Consider the following 9,191-nt stretch of genomic DNA (forward strand, 5'->3'; position numbering starts at 1 on the left):
TGATCCAGCTAGTTGAAATGAGAAGTTATCTCTATGATTCCTCCTCATTTCACCACAAAAACTTTAATAAAGTGGCAGAAAGAAATACTATCCTATTATTATATAGGTCCCGGAACATCAGGAGGGAGAGAAAAGGTCCTGTAAGTGGGGAAAAAAAAAAAAACAATTAATAACTGCGTGTGGTGACGCAATCAAACAGCGAACAGCGTGGAGTGAGCGGCGTGCGGTGTTAAATGCAGCAAACATGTCAGCATGTCAGATCATTACTGGGATGTGGGGAAAAAGCAGAGGACACGAGAAATGATCCAGGCTGAGTTGGATTTGGGAAACCGCTGGTGATGGAGACGGTGACGGGACGCACAGCGCAGGAGATCGGGAGCGCAGAGAAAAGGGCCCTCTTCTATTTTTTTCTGATTAAATGCATCCGAAATAGACAAACAGGCGATTTATGAACTTCAATGAGAAATAAAACACCAAGGATAAAAGGAGGTGCCGGATCTTGTTCCAGCAGAATCTGACACAAATTAAGCCCTAATAAGATTCTTATTGTTATATCTTATCTTATCAGAACCTCCCAGTTCCCGCGATCTCCCTCCAGCCAGCTGCCAATTTATTGAGGTTCTTGTATTGAAATGACTGTTTCCTACAGCGCTTTCCACCGGCTTTCAACGAGAGCCACAGGAAGAAAATAGAAACAGGGCGTCCGACAAAAATCCAGCTCAAAACGGCGCTGCGTCGCGCCACGTCGCGCTGCGTCACGTGTTCAAGTTATTGATACAAAATAAACGGGACATATGTATTTACAGTCAGAGCGATGCAGTGTGGTTTTTAATTATATTTTACTCTGGGGTGTGGTGAGATTTTATTCACTTTTGAAAGGTGTCATGACTGAAAAAAGGTTGAGAAAGGCTGGTTTAAAATCACCCCTCAAGGATCGTGGTAACAGCTCATGTATGACAGCGTGAGTTTGAGTGACAGCGCGAACGCCCGCCCACACAACACAGCTTGCAGGTGCAGCCGCTGTCATGCTGCCCTGCCCACATTTACCACAGAGTGCTTCAGACGTGTAACCGTAACGTTAGCTTGATGATGGCAACGCCGCCTGCTAAGAAAGCCAAAGTTAGGGCATTCCAGCCCTTTTGGACAGAGAAGTTTGGTTTTGTGTCTCAGAAGGACCGTGCCGTGTGTACTTTATGTTTTGAGAATGTTGTGTGCCGAACGTCAAGCGTTAAAAGACATTTTGAGACGAAGCACGAGACCGCCTTCAAAGACCAAGCAGATAAAGCAGAGTCGATTAAACGCGCCGTGTCCAGGTATGGGAAACAAGCCAGCACCCTCAAAGACTTTGCCACTGCTAAGAATCATGCCACTGAAGCTAGTTATCGCATTGCTCATTGCATTGCTAAGCATGGAAAACCGTTCACCGATGGAGAATATATTAAGGAGGCTTTCCTCAGTTGCTCAGATGTGCTTTTTGGAAACTTGCCAAACAAAGAAACAATCAAGTCAAGAATCAAGGACATTCCTACGTCAGCTAGAAGTGTTCAGCGACGTGTCGATGAAATGGCACACAATATCAGAGATCAGCAAACAGCGGGGTTAAAAGATGCTACGGTGTTTAGCATTGCACTTGATGAGAGCGTGGACGTAAGCGACATCCCGCGTTTGGCAGTCATGGCAAGGTACTGTGATTCATCTGTAAGAGAGGAACTCTGCTGCTTAAAGCCAATGTCTGACACAACAAAAGGCGAAGACATCGCTAAGGCGTCAATTGAATATTTTGAGGAACGGGGAATTGACATGAGCAAAGTGTTTGCGGTGACTACAGATGGCGCCCCCGCTATGGTTGGGAGACAAAAGGGAGCGGTAAAAAGGATTGAAGAAAAAGTCGGCCACCCCATCATGAAACTCCACTGCATAATACACCAAGAAAATTTGTGTGCACAAATGTCAAATTCAGATCTTGGTGAAGTTATGGCTACGGTGGCAAAGGTTGTTAACTTCATAGTTAAACGATCTGCTCTGACACACCGACAGTTTCAGTCCCTGCTCGAAGAGATGGACAGCGCGTGCAAAGATCTCCCTCTCCACTCAGCGGTCAGATGGCTGAGCAGCGGTTGGAGCGATTTGTCAGCTGCTTGGATGCTACCAAGGTCTTTCTGGCCGAAAAAGGCCAAAACTATCCAGAACTGGAGGACGAGAGGTGGATTGTGAAACTTATGTTTCTCACGGACATTACGGGACACCTCAGTGAACTCAACCTCAAACTGCAAGGTGCAGGACAAACTGTTCTGGACATGTTTGACACATGGGCGGCTTTTGTCGGTAAGCTGGCGGTATTCTCAAAGGATATTGCTACCTCCACTTTCCGTTACTTCCGACACTTGAGAGAGCTGTCCTCCGAGCGCAACATCAGCACCGCTCTAATCACCGCATACATGCGTGAGCTTGAGTCGGAGTTCACAACGCGATTTGGGGATTTTAAGAGGTACGGACCAATGTTTTCCTTCTTGATCAAGCCCGACAGCTTTGATGAACATGATTTGGATGTATCTCTGATGAACTGGATGGATATACAGGACATGGAAATGCAGCTGATCGAGCTGAAGAGCTCAACACTGTGGGTGCAGAAGTTTGCGGAACAGCTGGACACCACAGCAGTGCAAGATCACGGAGCCTGCATTTTCACCTGCTGGACATCTGTACCAGAGAAGTTCGGCTGTCTACGGAACGTTGCAATGGCTCTGTTGTCAGTCTTTGGTTCAACATACCTCTGTGAGCAGATATTCTCACACATGAAAAATGTGCTCAGCCCCTCCCGCAGTCGTTTAACGACGGACCACTCAGAGGCTTGTTTGCAGCTTAAAGTGACCAACTACAAGCCCCAGATAATGGAGCTCAGCCAAGCAAAGCAGGGCCAAGGATCACACTAACTGGTAGGCACCTATTTATGTGTAGTAGCCTCAGCCTACACTTGGTTTTAATCTGAATATGTGGCTGTTTGCTCACTTAGTTAAAATGTTGATGTTGATGTTTTCTTATGTTATAATGCAGTTTTTTTTGATGCACTGTAGTCTCTGTTTTTGATATTTCCTCCCAGTGTGAGCTGTTTAAAGAAGGTTAGGCTACTGAAAGCAGTGTTCTGAAATCATTTTGTACTGGCTTTATCCCAAGCCCTTGTTGTGAATAACAGGAAAATATCTGTTTGTTGTTGCCTCAGCGTACACTTGGTTTTAGTCTGAATATGTGGCTGTTTACAGATTTTTTGATGCACTGTAGTCTTTGTTTTGTTACTCTCTCAATATTGTTTAAATGAGTTACTGAAAGCAGTGTTTTGAAATGGGATCCATGCATAATATGAAAGCCCCTATAGACAAGTTTACGAGCCGTTTACTTCCTAAACTCCTCCCCTCTAAGCAGTCCACTTCCGTTTTGGCGGATTCCCATTGATTAGAATGGCAATATTGCTCTGACAAAGAGGGACAAAATTGATATTTCTAAGAAAAAAAGTGGTTCGGGAACGACATGTCTCGGCAGTTGGATTTAAGAACTCGAGGGAGCACCTGAAGGAATGGTTGGATAGAGACTGCTGCGACCAGAAAACCAGCTGCAAAGAGACACACACGTCCATGCGCTGCTTTGTTTACTTTTTTCCGCTCCCTCCCCCGGAGAAACAACACGGATCAGAGGTAAGTTCAGCAACTTTAGCTGTGAAGCTGACAGTAGCTACTGTTAATTATGAAGAAGTTGTCATACACTAACATTGCTACTGGTATTTTTATAAGGCAGTTGATGGTTTTGAGATGGGACGTGTGTGTATGTGTGTGTGTGTGTGTGTGTGTGTGTGTGTGTGTGTGTGTGTGTGTGTGTGTGTGTGTGTGTGTGTGTGTGTGTGTGTGTGTGTGTGTGTGTGTGTGAAAAAATCTGCCAGTGGAACAAGATTTTTTTGCTTGTAATGAGAAGATAAATCTTGTCCCACTGGCAGATTTTTCTACTTATTTCAAGTGAAAATGTACTTGAAACAGGTGAAAATTGTCAAATAACAAGTTATTTTTTTGGTAAATACTCTTGTTTTAAGTGTAATGAGATTTTTTGACTAAAAATGAGACATTTTAACTATAAATAAGACAAATATTCCTGGTAAGATTTTGAGTTTTTGCAGTGCAACATAAATATAATGCAATTTGGCAGGCTGTTGTGATGATTGTGTGTGTGAGTACAATGTACAACACAAACACAAATGGTACATGGTTAATTTTGCTCCATCCATGTTTTATCTCCCCCTTTTTAGATGGTCCTGAAACCTGTCACCTGAGGCCGAGCCTGCTACACAAGTGATGTTGTTCATTAAATAAAGATAAACAGCAAATACTGTGTGCATTGTATTTTTTAATATTATATATGAATAGTTTTTATAGTGATGTAATTGTGTGGGATGCTTTTGTATTTTACTATGGAGGTAAGGGAACTGTTAATTGAATTTGTGCACATAAATCAAATGTGTGCATATTCTACAGTTGTGCATAAATAAATAGAAATGTAAACATTTAAGTCAAATCATACATATAATATGTAGTGTATTTTCTCTGTGATTAGAAGATTATGAACACGGATTACAGAGAAAATACACACTATATGTATGATTTGACAAATATAAATTTTTTTTATTTATGCATAACTGTAGAATAATATGCACACATTTGATTTATGTGCACAAATTCGATTGACAGTTCCCTTACCCCATATTTTACTTTTTTATTCCTGTTAAGATTAAACATATGAATTTTCTTGTTGAAGCCATTTGTTGAGTTTCCTCAAAACTCAAAATTCATCCATTATTAATGTACAGTATGAGCTTACTATGAATGATGAACTGTTAAAAGACATTGTAACACACTAAGGAAGATAAGGCCTATCATTCATGATCGTAGTTCAGTGCAATAATGAAATTAAGTTTCATCAAACTTTATTTTCACAGTACAAACATCTGTTGGTTCCTAAATAAGGCTGCTCATTTTAGTTTTAAAATGCTGAGATATTTACTGCAGAACTGTAACCTTCCCTCAACAAAATCATCAATTTTTGGGAGTATGTGTGAAAAGTTGGTTGGGTGATGGCGGGAGGCAGAGCTGCAGGAGAATATTCCCAGGGCTGGTCCTCCACTCTTCATGAGTCCAACAGAGTTTCACCTCCTGTGCCGGTTCTGGAGCGGTAGAAGATGCTGTGAAGTTGGTGACGGCTGGTTAAGATCCTTCCTTTTGTGTGTGTATTGTGATAAAGTTCTTTATTTTCTGTAATGCAATTAAAAAAAAATAAAAAATGTTATACATTCTGGATTTATTACAAATCAACTGAAATATTGCAAACCTTTTATTATTTTAATATTGCTGATTATGGTTTACAGTTTAAGATTAAGATTCCCAGAATATTCTAATTTTTTGAGATAGGATATTTGAGTTTTCTTAAGCTGTAAGCCATGATCAGCAATATTAAAATAATAAAAGGCTTGCAATATTTCAGTTGATTTGTAATGAATCCAGAATGTATGACATTTTTGTTTTTATAATTGCATTAGAGAAAATCACAATATTCTAATTTTCTGAGACAGTCCTGCACTTCATCTTCTTCTGACCAGCATTAAATTTTCAATTCAATTCAATTTTATTTATATAGCGTCTAATACAACAGAGTTGTCTCTAGACGCTTTACAGAGACCCATACCCAGAACATGACCCCAGCATTTCTTTCAGACCCAGCTCTTGTCAGTCAGTGCAGGCAAGCCCGGTTTTCCCGTCTCACAGCATTTTCTACCTAGAGAAAAAAAAAGCCAAGTAGACTATGATGTAGTTCGGATACCAAAAATGAAGACATATATGTCAAATAATCTTGTTACCTTCCATAAGATCGCAGCTGAATGGGAACGATCTCCAGGTCCAGCAACACGAACATCCCGCAGGTCTGACTTCTCCAGCTTCAGTTACAGCACCTGAGCTTTAAGCCCCGCATTGTTCAAACACTGGCCAGGTTCGACATTTGCTTTCAAAAAAACAAAACAACCATGTTTGTATGACATGACAAAACCGACTTTGTCTCTGTGCAGATATTGATAAACCTCAGAAACTTTCAGTTTGTCCGTTGCGGATTGCAGGAAGTAGGAGCAGATCAGCTGTCAGTTCTGCTGCTGTCATCACGTTCTCATCCCAGTTCTGCACTGAATTCTGGTGGGGAGAGTAACGCCATCTCCAGTCAGAGTAGTAGAACCGTGTTCCCATGACAAAGACATAGTTGTCGACATTAAAAGCTCAAGAGCAGCGAGTCTTTGCTTTAGGTTTGTCCACGCCGGTGTGTTTACACCAGTAAACGCTGCGCAAATCACTCCCACCGGAAATGACAAGCATTGATGCAGACGAATGGCAGCGCCCGTGTTTTGGCGCGTAAACTTGTCTATTGTGAATTACAGAAAAAATATTTAAAATATGCTTGCATGTGGCCTGTATAGAATAAAATTCCAGGTGTGTTGGAAATGTTTTTGTATTTTGTGTCATACCTTAAAGCAGCATAACGGAACTTTCAGGTTTTGTTGAGTTTAGCGCCATCTTTTGGACAAAAGCGGTAGTGCTTTACCAGAAAGAACACTACGTTTCCCATGAGCACCAGCGCGTACTGCCGGAAAGATCCTGTCCCGTCGCGTGCATTTGTTTTGATAGTGAATGAAGACGGGACGGACTTTTCTGTTTCACCAAGTGAACAGACGGAATGCAAAAAAAAGATGTTAAACTGCTGCAAAGGAACTGGAATTTACCGGGATACCTTAAACAAGGAAGCCAGGGACTCGTTTGCGAATCGGGAAAGGGGGGGAAAGTGACGTATGCCCTAAAGCAGTCAAAGCCGTAAAGATTTGTAGTTTTTTAGTGTGGCAGGGTTCCTACCATGCTCCTCAAAGTTACATAGTCCCTAAATTACCTGTAAAATTAAAGTTTTCCCAAACAAGCTCTGCTAGCATGGAAATGAGTGTACACACATACGTTTCCATCAACAAACTATTACATTTGGAATAACAGGAGAATTCAGTATGAGAAAAAAAAATTGATGTTCAATTGTTAATTTTTTAAAAATTTGTGTCAAAATTTGATATAGCAGTTTCACTAGAGGAATATAATGTTTATAATGCTATCCCTAGGAATGCATGGCTGCTCCTTTTTGGCTTTTTGGTTCTAGAACTGAAATATATGTGACAGCTCCAGTATGCAATAGTTTTTTTGGGGGAACATTGATGTTACAAAAACATATGTTCAAAGAAAAGTATTAGAAATCTTTTGATAAATGAAATGTGTTCATTATTTACAATGATATAGATTGTAAAGGTCTGGAGGCTGATGCACACCTAAAAAAAGACTTGGTGAAACAGGTGCGTTGGAGTAGGTAGGAGTGAATCAAGGAAAAAAAGGGGGTCTCCCGCACACTGTAAAGTCAAATGCAAAAAACTTTAATAGGGTAAACAAAAAAGCAACGTTTCGGTGCACAGGACCTTTCTCAAGCAGAGATTTTTGCTCCCCCCTTTTCACCCCCTTTTTTTCCTTTTTTCAATGATATAGATTGGAAAAAAATGCGGCTGCTCTGGTATAAATTTTGTGTTATGATTTGAGAGGTATCTTTCAAAATGACATAGAATACATACAGCTAAAAAAAACTGATTTAAAATTGAAATTGAATACCCTTGTAATTGCTGTGGCTTGTGAAGAATCCATTAGATATTTATTTTATCACTGCTTGTATAGTCAAATATTCTGGACCAACGTGGAGAATTCTATTACAACAAAAACAGGACAGTCTTTACATCTGCAAGAAAAGGATATTTTTCTTTATTTTGAAGACAACTTAATTTAAAACAACTTCATTTTATTCGTACAATATTCATAAGAGGAAATGGTCCGACAGCAAACCAAACTTTACAGTTTTTTTTAACACAAACTTCATCAGTACGGCATCATCATCAATGGACTTAAAAACCAGAAAAGCCTTCAAAACAAACTTTATTTTGTACGTTTTTATGTGTTTGATGTTTTTTTTCATCGCTCTGTTATCATCGCAATGTTATGATCTCTTATCTCTAAGGATTGTTTTACGTTTCAACGTTGTTTGTATCCCTGGAAAAACAGCTTTGTACATATATATACATAATACCATGTCATATCCTGTCTGTGTGTGGAGTGGAAGTCACGTGGTTCGGGCTGCGTCCTCACAGTGGAGATTTGCAGACAGACGCTTTTAGATTAAGAGCTGCTGGAGCAGAAAATATTTGAGCAAAACAGAACCAGGGATTCAGTGATGGACCAGGGTCAGAATCAGGTCCAGCGGCAGGACCAAAACGGGCTCTTCCTCTGTAGGTCAGTGTTCAGGTTTATTTTTTCAAAAGCTGACCATGCGCCTTATAATCCAGTGCGCCTTATATATGGATCAATATTGAGCCGCAACAGGTCTCGCAACCATAGACATATATACGTTTTTTGAGCGACGAAAAACAATAAAATATATTTATTCTAATATGTCAAGATCACAATAATCTTCCAATTTAGAACTAAAATATTAAAGAACTAACACAAATAAAATACACTTCAATTAAATACTTAGTTTTGTTTTTTTTTGTAATTTATATTCCCAGGCCACTCGGACCCGCGGAGGTTGCCGACTAGAGTTGTCCCGATCCGATCACGTGATAGGAAATCGGGGCCGATCACGTGATTGCAGACTCGATCCGGACTCGGACGTTATGAGCCGATCAGGAATCGGATATATATATATCAGGGTTTCCGTTGTCCGGTAATTGCCGGACTTTGTCCGGTAAAATATGCCGAAGTCCGGTATTTTATAATCTCTCCGGTCAAATTGTCCGGTGAAAATACTCACTGGCGCCGACATCCACGTGTGCGTTGATTTAGGGTTCCGCGTCGCACCGACGCAGAGTCTACAGCGTAGGGTTCGCGGCGACGCGCACCCTACGCCAGACCCTACGGCGTAGGCTCTGTGTTGGTGTGACGCAGAACCATAATTCCGGCTTAAAAGTAAACAACATGCGCCCAAGTACCCGTGCATGACAGGCAGACACACACGGGGAGAAGAGACAATTTCTTTAATTTTTATTTTTTTTAAAAACTTTATCCTTATGAACGCAATTGTTATATACGGTAGTC

Source organism: Cololabis saira, chromosome 4 (assembly GCF_033807715.1).
Source record: "Cololabis saira isolate AMF1-May2022 chromosome 4, fColSai1.1, whole genome shotgun sequence".
Taxonomy (NCBI): Eukaryota; Metazoa; Chordata; class Actinopteri; order Beloniformes; family Belonidae; genus Cololabis; species Cololabis saira.